Source organism: Pteropus alecto, unplaced genomic scaffold (assembly GCF_000325575.1).
Source record: "Pteropus alecto unplaced genomic scaffold, ASM32557v1 scaffold81, whole genome shotgun sequence".
NCBI lineage: Eukaryota > Metazoa > Chordata > Mammalia > Chiroptera > Pteropodidae > Pteropus > Pteropus alecto.
The window spans coordinates 10009799-10026755 of record NW_006433378.1 but is presented as its reverse complement, the minus strand read 5'-3'; the positions used below and the strand labels follow the sequence as shown (position 1 = coordinate 10026755).

General features: G+C 32.7%; 1 pseudogene; it reads left to right on the top strand.

Annotated features, from left to right (window-relative positions):
* The first annotated feature begins 5906 nt into the window (after positions 1 to 5906).
* Positions 5907 to 15464, top strand: LOC102891918 (annotated as a pseudogene).
* The last annotated feature ends 1493 nt before the right edge of the window (positions 15465 to 16957 follow it).

The following is a 16957-nucleotide window of genomic DNA, read 5'->3' as shown; positions in this document are numbered from 1 at the left end:
TCTTTACAGATAAGTGTTTTCAAATTTGGGGGGTAAATACCCAGAAGAGGGATTGTTGGGTCTCATGGTAATTCTATTCTTAAATTTGTCTTCCATAGTATTCCCAGCAATGGGAATGTAATTTAAATTGAGATCCTTTTCCCCCCACAATCTGTCCAATACTTGTTATTACTTGTCCTGTTGATGATAGCCATTCTAACAGCTGTAAGATGTTATCTCATTTTGGTTTTGATTTGCATTTCCCTAATAGCTAGTAAAGTTGAGCATCTTTTCATATGTCTGTTGGCCATTTGTAAAATCTTCCCTCCAAGATCAGGAATAAGACAAGGCTGTTCACTATCACCACTCTTATTTAATAGAATGTTGGAAGTCCTAGCTAGAGTAATTAGGCAAGTGAAAGAAATAAAAGGCATCCAAAGTGGGAATGAAGAAGTCCAATTGTCACTTATTACAGATGACATGATTCTCTATATAGAAAACCCTAAAGACTGCACTAAAAAACTTTTGGAAACAAATACAGAAAATTTTCAGGATACCAAATCAATGTACAAAACCCGTAGCATTCCTATACACTAACAATGAATTTTCAGAAAAGGAAATTAAAAAAACCCACACATTTTTTTTGCAATTACAACAACAACAAAAAAATAAAATAGCTAGGAATAAACTCAACAAAGCATCTGAAGGACTATACACTGAAAACTATGACACATTATTAAAAGGAATTGAATAAGAACAAAGAAATGTAAAGATATTCCATGTTAAAGGTAAAAATGACCTTATTACCTAAAACAGTGAACAGATTTAATGCCATCCCAATCAAAATCCCAATGGCATTTTTTAAAGAAATAGAGAAAAAAAAATCATCAGATTTGTGTGGAATCATAAAAGACTCCGAATAGCCAAAACATTCCTGAGAAAAAAGAGCAAGGCCAGAGGGATCACTTTGCCTGACTTCGAATTATACTACAAAGTGATAATAATCAAAACAGCGTGGTATTGGCAGACAGACAGACACACAGACTAATGGAACAGAATTGAGAGTCCAGAAATAACCCTCCGTATATGTGGACAAATGATTCTTGACAAAAGAGCCAAAAATATATACTGGAGAATAGGAAACCTCTTCAAGAAATGGTGCTGGGAGAATTGGAAAGCCACGTGCAAAAGAATGAAACTAGACTGCTATCTGTCATCATACACCAAAATTAACTCAAAATGGATCAAATACCTAAATATAAGACTTGAAACAATAAATTGCATAGAAGAAAACATAGGCACAAAACTTATGGACCTTGGTCTTAAAGAAGATTTTGTGAATCTGACCTCAAAGGCGAGAGAAGTAAAAGCAAAATAAATGAATGGGACTATATCAAACTAAAAGTCTTCTGCACAACAAAAGAAACCATCAACAAGACAAAGAGGTAACCAACTGAATGGGAGAGGATATTTGCAAACAATACCTCTAATAAGGGGTTAATATAAAAAATATACAAAGAACTCATGTAACTCAACAATAAAAAAAATCCAATTAAAAATAGGCAGGGGACCTGAACAGACATTTGCTCCAATTTTTATCTTTATCCATCCTATTCTTAACCCAGTCCTCAGAAGAGCATCAGTTTTATTAACTTCTTATAATCCATCCTTGTGAGTTTTTACACAAGTAATACCAATAACAAATACAAGTAATAAAAGACATATATTCTTATTCTCCTTCCAGTTTTACATTAAAATAGCACAAAAAGTATTCTGTTGTGGAAAGTAAGAGTGGTTGTGGAACGGGAAAGGGACAATTGGTCTGCTAACTTCATGCCCAGACACTAAAGCTATTCCTGGGGGAGATTTAGACTCTGCCTAAGAGGCTCAGGAAACAGAAACTTTCTCCCCCACAGTTAGCGCTTTAAGCTGAGTCATGCTACTGCTACCATTTGCCAAGTCTGGGAATGCTTGCATAAGGCTAAAAATCATTGAATGTCTTTATCTTTGGAATTGCCAGCTTTGTTATTTTTTTTACAGGTACACTGTTCACAATACGTATATACTAGCATATATACTCCATAGGGAAGCATCATAATAGTCTAGCTCCTGATCTGTGTGCCTATATCACCTAAGATCTGCATATCGACATGCATATCAGAGCTGGCTACATAATTTGTAGTCTAGTGTAAACTAAAAATATGAGACTGCTCGTTCAAAAGGCAGGAGGAAAAGTGTAAAGATATTAAAACGTAATGTTTTTTCTTTTAAAAAATTTGTATTACTTATGAAATATAATAGGGGTTATAGGGCATGTGAATAACAATTTACAAGTTGCAAAAATATATGTTGATGTAATTTTATATAATACAATGAATAATAATATTAATGTTTTCATTGATTATAAGATTTTTCTGGCTGGCTTTTTTGTAAATTCATTTATTAGCTCATCAAAATCTATACTTTTAGCAACTTTATTTTCAATTTATATAATTAAAAGTGAAAGTGAAATTAGTCAATCTTTGCAAATGCAAGGTTGAAATTAATTTTAATAATCTTAAATTTGAGAAGGATCATTTTGCTAATACAACTGTAAGAGCTGTGAAGAGCATTTTATTGACTGTAACAACATTGGGATACATCATTTCTGATCAATTATTTCAAAATATAAATTTCAATATATCTAGAAATGATTATTCTTGATAGAATGAAATGTTTTATTTGTATGAAATCTTTTTAGAAGAAAAAGGAGAGGCTCTACAAGGAAATGACAAATTTTTTTAGAAAAGAAAATTTAACTCTTTAGAAAAAGATTTAACTCTTCATACAAATTAGTTTCATGTAAGTCTGAATTTAATTTTAAATGTACATTTACACAATAGAATTTTAACATTTCCTTTGACATTACCATAACTTGTGGAAGTTGTATAAGAAACTGAAGTTAGCTTAATTATTTGCATGCAATTCATTTTATTTTTGCATTCTAGTTCTAGTCCTCTATCTTCAATTAAAAAGAAAAATAATTTAAATGCCTTTCTCATTTAATAATTGTTTCATCCAAAGCTTCATATGATAGTGGTATTTTCTAACAAATATAACAATCTTTAAATTTATATTTTCTATTTCAAAGCCTGTGATTATTTGCTTTGCAATGATGCCGTTTTCAAAAAGACTTATTTAAAGAATTCTTTAACTTATACTATGCTTTATTGCAATGTCTATGTGTGTACTTTTTTTGTAATAATTTGCTGACAGTTTAACAGGTTGAATACCCAGTTTCTGTTCCAGTGCTCAGACAGGAGATTTAATGTTCGTGGCATCTTAGAGTGAATGAAGTGAGCCAGCTTCCCATGACAGTCCCTAGGCTGTGTCCTTGAAGATCCTCTCCTTTCTCTCAGGTCTCAGTGCCAGCGCCAGCCAACCCATCTGGGCCCCACTGTGGACTGCACTGCCCCATTTAGACATTTGAACACATGCTGGGTGGCCAGGCCAACTGATCTGAGAGCACACACTGACAGTTGTACACTTTGCCTGTAGATCTGAGCATCTAAAGTGATGTTCTTTCATTTATTTCTGATATTGGTAAATTGTATTTCCTTTTTTTCTGAGTAATTTAACTAGTTTCTTTTCAAAGAATCAATGTTTAATTTTGTTTTTCTATTTCCCATTTTATTGATTTCAGGGTTTTCTTCCCTTTATTCTTTCTTTCCTCCATACTTTGGGGTTAATTCACTCTTCTATTTCTAAGGTATTAACGGAGGAAGCTTAGATCACTTACCTTTCCTCTCTTCTAATACATATGCTTAAAGCTATAAATTTTCCTCCAATCAATGTTTCATCTCTACTCTACAAATTTTGATATACTATGGTTTTATTTTTATTCGGTTCTAAATATTGTTTTGTTTCCCCAGTGATGTCTCTTCCCTGACCAATGAATTATTTAAAAGTATATTATTTAATTTCCAAATATTTGGGGATTTTCCATAAATTATTATGATTCTGATTTTTATTTGAATTGTATGATGGACAGACTGTATTCTGTACAATTTCAGTCTTTTTTAACTTGAAATTTTTTTGCCCCAAATCTGTTGGTTTGATAGTGTTTTACAAATCTTCTATATGCTTACTGTTTTTCTGTTTACTTGCTATATCAGTTAATAAGAGTGTTGATCTCCAACTAACAGTTTTAAATATTTCAATTTCTCTATTCAGTTTTTTCAGCTTTCTGTATTATGAAGCTGTTACTACATGCATACTCACGTAGGACTGCTATGTCTATTAAAGAACTGACCTTTTTGCCATTATGGAATGTCTGTATTTTTTCCTGGTTACATGCATTTTTTTAATGAATATGTACATTTCTCTTCCTTAACATTATTGTCTTCAGATTTCTCTTTTACCATCATTTTAATAAAATATGGAGAAATGAACAAAAATTAAAGTAGTGCTTATTCTACCATCCTATTTTATACTTATTCTTTTAGAATTATACACTTGAAAAATTAGTATTTTTCTTCCTTGGGGCCTCGGTCATTCTAGGCCTTTTATGAAACAACTGAAGTCTTGAAATCATGAAGTCTTCAGTCCTCTTTGTCTATTGCATTATTGGTCTATTTCTTGTTTTAATGAGTTTGTTGTGTATGCTAGATACTAGTATTTTCTTATTTAAATGTATTGCAAATAGCATTAGCCACACTGTGGCTTGTCTTTTCAATCACTTTATAAGACATTTTGATTAGTAGAGTTGTGAAGAATATTGTGACTATAAATTCTTAATATTAACCTAACTAAATTTATCAATATTTCTACCATAGTTTCTGAGTTTTCTTTAATACATGTTTATTTTTATTAAACTTCTCTTAAGGACTCTTTCCTCTCATTCATCTTCATGGACTCTGGAAATACAGGGGTAGCAAATACCTGCTCTTCTCTATGACCACATATTATTTTTTCCTCCAGGCTGAGTTTATTTAATCTTATTTAATAAAAAGGCTTTCTACTCAGATTTCCTTCTAAACTCTATTTGCCTTTCGAATCTCAATTCTAATACAAGTTAAAAACCTTTGCACTACCCAACATCTGTACAACTATTCCCTCAAATTTTACTCTTATTTATAGAAGGACATCATTTTATAACTTAGATCTTCCATGTGGCTCTGATTTTTTTTGAGGATGAGAAGTTTGCCTGATTCTGTGGGGGTATTTACAGCATTTAGCACAGAATTATATATTCTATAATAATATTCTTATTGAATGAGTGAATAAACGAGGATTGGTCTCACTTATCGCAATTCGGCATCTGAATTTCTATATCTTCTGGTGCTATCATGGCTGATTTTTCTGAAAAAAAAAGTAATTAAGTCTCTTTGGGTCATATTGAATATTAATTTGCATTTCTTTATTCAAAAACATTTTGACACTTAGGAGGTATGTGTGCACATGTGTGTTTTATTTTAAGCCTAGCTTGCTGAAATGTTGGGACTAAACCACTACATGGAATCTGTAATGTTTTTAGAAAGCTTTCAATGTATTCTGCCAATATCAGATGAAAAAGTAACCGTGAGAGATGCAACATTTAACAACATTCCTGTTCATATATATGTGCCAAAACAAGAGCCAGAATCATTAAGAAGGGGCTTATTTTATATCCATAGTGGCGGTTGGTGTTTGAGTAGAACTGGTAAATGTGATATGTTAGAAAATTCACTTTATAGTATATAATTGACTATTCTTTGTCATGATCTACAAATTAAGTATCATGTTTCTGCATCTGAAATTCATTTCTTTAATGAAACATGAATTAATAAACTTTTTAAAATCTCAGTCTAAATAAAAGTTTATTAACATTTGGAATTTAAAACATTTTCGTTACATAATTTATGAGAGTTTCTGACCCAGCCACTGACAGAAATTACAAGTTTTACAGGATGAAGATTAAGCTTCATGGTAAATATAAAAGTCTCTTTGCATTTTGAACTTGCCTACATATTGATGGAAATGTCTTCTTTTTCCTGCAAGACTCAAATAATACTTTTCAAACTATGCTTTTCTAACATCCCAGATAGAGGTAAAAAGACCATACGGATTTCATTTAGTGCAATTAAATGTTAAGATATAATCTGCTTTCTTCGAATTGTCTCCTGCTTAACAGTATATAACTGAATAATGGGTTGTCATTTTTTCATTTTTTTTTTCTTCAACAACATTTCTATCCCTTTTCCAGATCAAAATGTGCTCCAGAAAAATACTTTAGTTTTTATGCTGAAGTAAGACATTTTGTATTTTTTCTCTGTGTCGGGTATTACAGTGGACAGGATAATTGATTAAAAGTAGAAAGACTCTGTTCAAGGCTCAAAGTCCAGAGTCCTGGGAATACGGTCTACAAGAATGGGCATACCACTTTGCTCTGGGGGATCTGTGCACTTTGTGAAGTAAGCAGCCAGAGGAAGTCCATACAGGTTGGGTGACTTAGGGAGTTCTGAAATGTAGCTAGTTTAAAAAGTGGTGAAAGAATAGTGACTTAGTCATTCCAAGTGATTAAGGATCCTCAGAGATATAAGGGAAATGAAGAGAGAAGATCATTTCAAGAATGGTGTAGTGGCAGAATGAAACAGTAGAGGAATCCTGAAATATTGAAAGAATTGTTCATGAGCTTGGACATTTTTATTGGTTGTGTGAAAGCAGAAATTACGAATAGTAGGATGCTAACTTACTTATGATGAGTGAATAGTGAAGATGATGAGGAATTTAAAGCAGTGATTATAGTCTTTCAAGAAGCTTTATTGAGAAGGAAAAATGAGAAATAAGAAGTCAGACAAAAAGAAAATACAGATGTGGTAGTGAGTATTATATTTTTATATTTTAGTATGCGAGGCATAAATATGTATGTAGATTGAATTAAAAACAAACAAACAAACAAACAGTGAACAGCAGTATGCTAAAGAAATGAGGATGATGACTAGGGCAGCAGAAATGCAATGATGGGGATCTAGAGTGAGATCCAAAGGCAAAGGATTGCCAACACACAGAAGAAAATGGGGCAAGTCTTGCTATGAGAGAGAAGCTTTCAGTGGAGAGATTTTATGTTGGCAGTGGAAATGTAAAAATTGAGAGAGTACTACTCAATAATACCTATGAATAAGAGTTGTCATCAGCTGCTATTGATAAAGCTGTGTTTCCAAAATTTTTTACAAGTTTATCCTTCAAATGGCCCTACTGCTCACAGTTTTGCTCTTCAAACATTTTGTTAAACTGTCCCCATGTGAGTGCCAACCCTCAACACACACACACACACGTGCACACACACTCCTTCTAGAAAACATCCATATAAACTTGCAGTCTCCATTCAAATCCTTTTAAAATTCTTCCCAGAACCTCTAGGCAGATTAATGAGGGATTATTCTTATATTTCAACACTACTCTCTACTCACTTCAGTTAAGGCAACTATATTCTGTGTTTCTCTTGTTGACCTATACGACTGCCCCAACCCCTGCAGATGTAAGCTCCTTAAAGTCAGAGAACATGTCTCTTCAAATTTGCATTCCCAGTCTCTAAGTGCATGTCAATCACGTAGTAGACACCTAAACCAAGCTAATTTGAAATAGACTACTTGGAAATGTGTGGCAAATGGAAAGGAAAAATGATCAAGGGCAAGTGAAAGAATCACTGAGAAGAATAATTCACATTCTATTGAGATGTAAGTATGTGCATTGGTTAACATTAGTATTATGTCTTAAAATTAATATTAGTATTAAAATCTAACCTAGTATTAGATTTTCTTTATACATATAGTATTTCAAAATAAATAGAAGAAATATAAAGTCATCAATGTAAACTTTATTCTTAATGGTATCATTTTTTAAATTCATATTACTATTTAACTATTTTTTTATTTCAGCTCTTAATAACTATGACCTCTGTCAAGATGGATGATAGATGGACTGATGCAGTCATCATATCAACCAAGTAAGAGCTGTGTTGGTTTGATTTTAGGCCAGATGCCTTACATACCAAGATTCAATCAACCATATGGAGTGCTTTATTATGTAAAAATTAATTACATCAGTGATGACACAGTATGGACAGAGAAAACTAATGTCAGAGGCTGTCTGGTCCAGGAACAGAGAGAAATGGCATGTTCACATAGGTCAAGAAATGAAGGCAGGAAAGACAAGAAATGTTCAAGTAAAATTGACTCTACCTCTGGTTTTCTTTCCTTATTAATTAGCAGAGTATTAGGGATAAAGACTGTGGAGACAGAGGACTGAGATAAAATGGAGGCTCTGAAAATTGGTAATTGTGTGACATTTTAAAGATATTTCACTTCAAATAATAATTATTTGCACATTTAAGCATCGATATGAAGATTAGATATTATAATACATTTACAGTGCTTGGAATGGTGCCTAGCACATAGGAATCTATTGATGAAAGCAACTATTACACAAATTAATGATGAAATTTATGACAGAATATATCTGAAATTATATTCTAGAGGATACTTTAGGAAAGTGGAAAAAGGTTTGAATTTTCTATAGAACATACTCTGTGAAAACTAACTAAACTTAAACCTAAGAAAAAGCAGAATCTAGGAGCTATAATAGCAAGTCACATGAAATATTTTGATAAAGTTGAAAAAGTAATTCTGCAGATACAAAGAAGGAATATGATTATTTAAAAAGATGTAGCAATTACCATAAAAAGTCATTCTGGAAAAATTTTATCAAGGAAAAGATAGTAGTTAGACAGTATTTCTAAGATTAAAACAAATATTACATCAAAATTTTAATCTTGTTTATAAAAATGACAGTTTAGTCATCACCAGTCAATGCCATGATGGAGAAAAACATGACTTCCAATTCATAGAAAACATCCAAATATCATGTTAGTAAAAAATTTTTACCTTTTTACTGTTTTTGTGTTGGGAGTACGTGCCTTGTCTTGATACACAAGTAAATTAATGATCAAGGAAATGTTGCTTTTTACTTACAGCTACAAACTAGCCCCAAAAGTGGGCTAGTTTGTAGCTGTAAGTAAAAAGCAACATTTCTCAGCTCAGTTTGAAGATGTATATACTACATTAAATGGTTTTTACACCCCAAATTTCTTGAAAGTTGATAATTCTGAAAACAGTGCTGGAGGAAATTTAGCTGTAGTCATGACACAGCAGGCAATATGCTCAACACTTTCATTTATTGTTTTCTTTCATCTTACATTCAATATTTGATTCATACGTTTAAATTATAATGTTTCAATAATTTTCTTTTACTTATATTGGGGACATTAAGAAGAATAATTTCATACTTTTAATATATTTCTTTTAATTAAAATACTAGTACAATTTCTTGTATACTAGACTGACCTTTTAAATGAGAGAAAAATCAAAAAATTATAGGAATAACCATAATTAGGAAGTCAGAATATTGTGTATATTCTGAGTATATCCAGAATATACATTCAGCATATTGTATAACATAATATAATATGTGTATATATGTTTGCCAGCATGAAATATAGGCCATCACTAGGAGAGAGATAACATGATGCTAAATGCTAGGTTTCAAGCTGTTCTTAAAAATAATTTTTTTTTATTTGAACAATCAGTAGAGTTGAAGGTAGCCAGTAACACAGACAAATAGAAAAATAAGAACCAGGTAACAGGAACACCCAGATATTCAGATATTGTTATAATTCGAAAAAATGTTTTAATGGAATGTGTCTAATATAAATAATATATTTTATGTGTTTATGAAAGGAAGAACTATAAAAAAGTGTTAAGAGAGATTTGAAAAATGTACAAATACATCTTAAAAGAATGAAAGCATTAAATATAAAAACTGAATCTTGAAATTAGTTTTTTTTAAAGATTTTATATTTTTAGGGCAGTTTTAGGTTTATAGCTGGAGAGAATTTAGCAGCAGCAGTGATAGAGCAAGTAAAATGCTCAGCATTTTCAAACTGGGAAGGTAAGAAATTTCAAATATAGCCTCTGCCTCCACAGACGCTTATTAACATCCCTCACTAGAGTGGTACATTTGTTACAATTAACTTAAATTGGCACATTATGATCACCCAAAGTCTTAGTTTACATTAGGGTTCATTCCTAACCATCCGACTTAGGTGGTTAGTACATTGACTGCAGTACAACAATATAGCAAATTAAAAGATAGATCAGAAAAATTATTTATAATGTTGTACAGAGATTGAAAGATAGAAAATACAAAATAGAGAGAATATATACCAAGAATATGGTGAGAAAGACTAATATGAGTATATTTTTCAAGTCAGAGGACGAAATAGAGGACTTTTTTTTGACAACATAATTCAAGAGAATTCACAACCCAGGATACTGGCACTTTGGATATTAGAGAAGATTTAGGATCAAAGCGGCAGGAAGAAATAAAGAACAGGAAGAAAGTGGTAAATATAATGATAATCAAAATGAAAACTGACTGTGTGATTTAAAATTAGAAAGAAATTGACACATATAATAACAATAGCCACTACATTGGGACTAATAAAAATATTAAAAGGTTCTAACAACTTTCTATTGTCCAAGAAGATAATAAGGATATAATTAATATTATACATTGGTAAATTAATAAATGTTACTTTAATCCTTAGTGTAGCCTATAAAAGCATTCTTTAAAAATGTATAGATAGAGGGGGAAAAAATGGCATAGATGATAGAGGCTCTGTTCATCCCTTTGGTGACCAAATCAAAGTTGTGACAGAAACAAGGAACAAACGGCAAGGAAAAATCGCCTGGGATCTAGATGAACAAGCCATACAACTAGAGAGAAATCCAAGAAATCACCTTGCAGCAGCAGAAGGTAGGATGGGGCGAAGACGCAGGGCTGCTGGGTCTCTAGCAGCTGAATGAGACAGAGGTGGAGGTACCGGCAGCGGCAGACGCCTCTTAAAGGGGCCACATCCGTGAGTGGATTTTCACGTTGATGGACTTCCTCTCTCTGAGTACCAGTAGCAGTTCGGCTGCACAGGGGGCCCCAGGGACTTACCAAGGGACACTGAGTTGTCGCAGTGAGGGCTGCGGGGAGACTCGCTCTGTACAGAAGTGCTGGTGGTAACCATTGTTTCCTGTTGAGCCCTCCCCACTCCCAGTGGGCAGACTCAGCGCTACTATAGCTGAGACATCATCAAACTGGATAACAGAGGTCACTCCATCCAGGATTCCCTGAAACTCTGCCTCCCCCAACTCACAGCCCCACCCAAGCCACATCCAGGTATATCCTCTGTGAGTCAGGTGCTCCTTGCTGAGCAGTGCCTAGACTCACACTGGAGGCAGCTGGCCTCCATTTCTGGTGTGGCCTTTTGAGGCGAGTATAAGCACAGCATCTGTGGATTGCTTGCTGAATCTTAACAGGTGGCTCCAGAGGGGCACAGGCTTGTGCTAAATTTGGCCTGCAGCTGAACGCCTCTCAGAACTGGGCCACTGGACACCTACTTCACAAATCCACACTAATAAAACTGGGAGACTTAAGAGCTTTGTTTAGTACATAGAAATAGACACAGAAAGGCAGCCAAAATGGAAAGACAAAGAAGCAGAAACCATATGAGAGAACAGAACAGAGATCCAGATGTAATAGAGTCAAGTAATCTAACAGATGCAGAGTTCAAAACACTGGTTATAAAGACACTCAACAAACTTAAGGGAAGTGTAGATAAATACAGTAAGAACTTTAACAAAGAAATAAAAAATATAAAAATGGAAATGGAAATTATAAAAAGAAACCAGTCAGAAAAGAACACATTATCTGAGATGAGGAATATAATTAAATGCAATAAACGGAGTGAATAAAGAAGCGGATCAAGTGACCTATATAAAGGATGGGAAAGCCAAGGACACTCAATCAGAATGGCAAGAAAAAAGAAGCCAAGACTATAGTAATAATTTAAGGAGCCTCTGGGACACTAGTAAATATAAAAATATCCATGTTAAAGAAGTATCAGGGAAGAAAAAAAAAAAAAAACCAAGACGTTGAAGAGCTATTTGAAGAAATAATGATGGAAAACTTCCCTAACCTGGTGAAGGAAATAAACATAAAACCCCAGGAAGCTCAGAGAGTCCCCAAAACCAGGAGCCCAAAGAGGCCCACACCAAGACACATCATAATTAAAATGCCAATGGTTAAATAGAATGAGAGACTCTTAAAAGAAGCAAAAGAAAGCAGTTACTTACCTACAAGGGAGCATCCATGAGACTGGCAGCTGATTTCTCAAAAGAAATTATGCAGGACAGAAGGGCTTGGCACAAAATATTCAACGTGATGAAAACCCAGGATCTACAACCAAGAATACTTTACCCAGCAAAGCTATCATTTAGAGTTGAATGACATATAAAGAGCTTCCCAGACAAAGATAAGCTAAAAGAATTTATCATCACCAAGCCAGTATTACAGGAAATGTTGGAAGAACTTCTTGAAGAAAAAAATATGTATCAAAAACAGGAACAAAGAATGGTAATAATTACATTACTATCAACAAGTACCTCAAATAAAAAATAATTAAGTGCTCCAACCAAAAGATAAAGTGGCTGAATGGATGAGAAAACAAGACCCTTATATATGCTGCCTACAAGAGACTCACTTCAGATTAAAAGACACACAGACTAAAAGGAAAGGCATGGAAAAAGATATTGCCCTGATGGACCTAATGGGTGTTGTGCTGAAAAGGGAGGGATACCGGAAGACAAATATCGCATGATTTCACGAACATGTGGAATCTATAGAACAGAATCAACAACAACACCAACAAAAACAAAAATAAACTCATAGATACAGAAAATATTTAGAGGGATACTAAATAGGAGGGAATTGGGGGGACAAAAAAAGGAAAGGGATTAAGAGGTACAAATAAATAGTTGAAGAATAGACATGGAGATGTAGAGTGTAGCATGGGGAAGATGGTTAATAATGTTGTAATAAATATGTGAGGAGGAAATGGGGGTACTAGGCTTAGTGAGGTGATCACTTTATGAGTTATGTGAATATCTGACCATTATGCTACACAACTGAAACTGGTATATTATTGTATGCCAACTATAATTGAAAAAAAAGATCATTGTATTGTACAATGTAAATACAAGCAACTAATTGTCTATTATATTTCAATAGACAGAAAATGTACAAATAAAAAGATATCACAGTAAAATGGAATAATAAAATATTATTTCAAAACAATGTGAGACAGAGGAAAAAAATCATATACCTTGTATGACTAAGAAAAAAGAGGAAAATCATGATAAACCAATATAAGGAATAGAAAAAAGACTATAAATATCTTGCAGATAATAAAAATTTAATAATATACATTGAACATCTTTACTCAACACATTTAAATTTAGGTGAAATGGAAAGATTCATTAAAAAAAGAATAGGTGCAAGAAGAAATAAAAAATGATTATCTTATTACCAGGAAATAAATTGAACGGTAATTTTAATATATTTACACACACACACACACACACACACACACACACACACATTCGCTCTCTCTCTCTGTGTCTCTCTCTCTCCAGGATTAAACAGCTTCAAACACTAATTTTAACAAATATTTTTAAAAGAAACATTTCTACTCCTAAAACAATTTCCAAAAAATAGGAAAAGTTGCATTTTGAGAAGCTGACATACCTTGATTCTTAACCTGACAAGGCTATTTTGAGAAGTAAAAGTTACAGGCATTCATACTATGTACACAGAAGCAAAATCCTAAACTAAAATACCATCTTACAAAATTGAGCAACATATTTAAAAAATATATATCATGATTGCCTTGAGTTTACTCTAGTAGAGTGTGGTAGGTTTAACATTAGAACAGCTATTAATACAGTTCTCCAAATTAATTATTTAAAGGAGAAAATCATATGATTATCTTGATAATAACAGTTCATTTACATATAATATTCAGTATTTCCAAAGATGAAACAAATTAGCTAACCAAAAATACAAGTGAACATCCTAAATTTGAAAAAGTATATAAACAAAAACACAGGAAATGTCATACTTAATGGTTACTTATTAAAAGTTTTCTCTTTTAAATTGGATATGCACTACCACCACTTCTAATCACAACTGTACCTGAAGTCCTGGCCAGTACTCAAACCATTAAGAGAGCAATATTTTTTTTCGGTGTGCTAATAATCAGTTTGACTATTCTTGAGTATGCCAACACTTCAGACATAAGTAATATAAAATTGGTAGTTTCTGGAAAAAGACAACCTTAGGAAAGTCTGACAATTATAACTAACTTATCCAAACATTATTATGTAAAAATAAAAATAAAAAAGCATGGGTTACAGATATATATTTTCTGACTGGTATGTACAATGATCATTTTGTCCCAGTAGCAAAAGAATATTGCAAGAAAATTAGCTTTGAAGAAAATTATAAAATTCTATTTTTCCTTAGAGTCTAGACCTAGAAAAGACAGAGCAGTGCTCAAAAAATTAAAAATTAATCGTTCCACATAATTTAGATTTATCCAAGATCTAACATAGTCTCAGCATCAGAGAAAAACGAAATAGCATTCCCCCATATCTCAATGCTTGTTCGTATACTAATATATTTGAAATATTCTTAATAATGAAAAAGAGAATCAAATATGTACAAAGCTTCAGATTATGTCTGGGTTGTATAAGTATAAAATTCACATTATAATAAAAGATCCTCTTTTGCATTCTATGAAGAGACTGGTATTAATTTGTTTTGTAAATTAAAACATTTAAATTATGAACATTGAGTACTAAAAATTATTTAATATTAGGACTTATCAAGATGTTGTATATTATGTTGTATTTTTAGGGATTTTAAATTTAAGAATACATTTTTGCATTGTAGTTATTTTATTTTTTAAAGTGATTGACTTAAGCAAACATCGTCTCATTTTTTTCCGTTCTTAGGAGACCGAGATATCAAGATTAAACTCAATATCCAGTCTTTAATAGTATATCCTGCCTTTCAGACTTTTGATATGAATACACCATCATATCAAGAAAATTCACGTTTTCTAGTTCTGCCCAAATCACTCATGGTCAGGCTTTGGAGTGAATATTTTACTACAGATAGATCACTCGAGAAAGCCATGCTTTGTAATAAACACATACCTCTAGAATTGTCATTAGTTCAAGTTTGTTAATTGAAGTTCCTTGCTCCCTGAGAAGTTAAAGGCCACATTTATAAGGATCCAACACATGATAGTTCAGAACTGGCTAAAAAATATCCAGGGTTTCTGGACATGACAGCTTCACCTTTTGCTGGCTGTTAAAAAATTACGTGGTTTACCTCTGCCCCATGTCATCATTTGTCAATACAATGTCTTAAGAGATGATGGACTTCGGAATTCTGGAGCTCAGGTGATCCAAACCCACACAGAGGGTGTATTCTATGGAACAATCTCTTTTCTACAAATTAAAATAGGTTATAGAACAGCCAATCAGCATATTGGTTGGTTAGGTGAAAACCTGTAGTAAAATTTGATCAATTAGAAAAAACACAAGCCCCGATATTTCAGGAAAAAGGATAAAGACCCAATGGATTGTTAGGAATACACATTTTATTCACAAAAGTCTCCCTAAATCCATATGTACATAATAGTTGTTATAGTCAGTGAGCGATTTTTCTACATTAATCCAGGAATAATTCACTCACTTTTGTTCCTTAGAGTAGATTAATTTTATTTTTCTGTTATTGTTATTTTAAAATCTCTAGTTTTCTTACATTCCCCCTTTTTTCTTACTTGATAAATTTTACCATAGTTAGAAGAAACATCTGCTTTTTCAATACCAAAGCTTCACTCAGAATAATTTTAAGTCCTTGGAGAAGAGCCATTTACCAGTGGTGTGAATGAAGTTGTCACCCTTTCTAAATGTATTTGCCCCAGTTCGATATCACCTGTCTACCATTGTAAAATTCATTTCTTGATGTACAACCCAACTCCTTAGCTAGGATACCAAGATTTAAACAATTATATATTCAAGATATCTATGGATATCTTGATGTTTTGATGAAAGGATAGCGATGACTTTTCTGAAATATTTTCAACTCCAGAATTTGAAAAAAGTCTTTCAAAAGTCTTCTGTCCAATCAATCCATGACTGGTGTTTTCCAGTTGTTCATGCTGTTTACCTTAAAGGACATGATGCTATTACAGAAAAACAGCTTATAAAGCCAGTGCCAATGTAAATCGGAGGTTAGCATTCTAAAAAATACTTGCTTAAAGGAATCGGCATATTATTGCCTGTGGCACTTTCACATGAAACAGGTAAAATCATTGTCAAGGACATAAATGGATATGGATTGGACAAGAACAGAGGTACAGAGGCACAGTTTATATAACTGCTTTTATGTATATATTTTGTTAAATTTATACCCAAGTGTTTCATGTTTGAGGCTGTTGCAAATTATAATATCTATTTTTTGTAATTTTTATTTTATAAACGTTCACCTTTAGAATATGAAGCATAATTGGTTTTATATATTGATATTGTACCTTGAAACCTTGCTTAATTCACTTATTAGTTCTAATAGCTTTATAGTGGATGATTTATAATTTCCTATATAGGTAATCATGTTATCCGTAAAGAGTTTTAATTATTTCTCTCCAATCTACATGCTCTTTATGTCTCTTTCTTGCCTCTAGGATTCCCAATATAATATTGGGGGGAAAAAAGTGGTGAGAACATGCAAAAAAATACAGATATATATAATTTGATGAATGGATAGACAAATGCATTACTTATTCATATTATCAGGATTTAGACATGGAATTGGAATCGTGCTAAATTTATCAAATAGGGGGAATCTGATACAGATAGATATTTATACAGGCATTAGAAATTTTATAAAACTGATCCCAGAGATTGGTAACTACCAGAAGCAACTGCACTCCCAGGGCTGGGTGAATAAAAGAAAAGAGATAGTATCTAGAAGGGCTGTTGCACAGTTCTGTGTTGAGAACTTT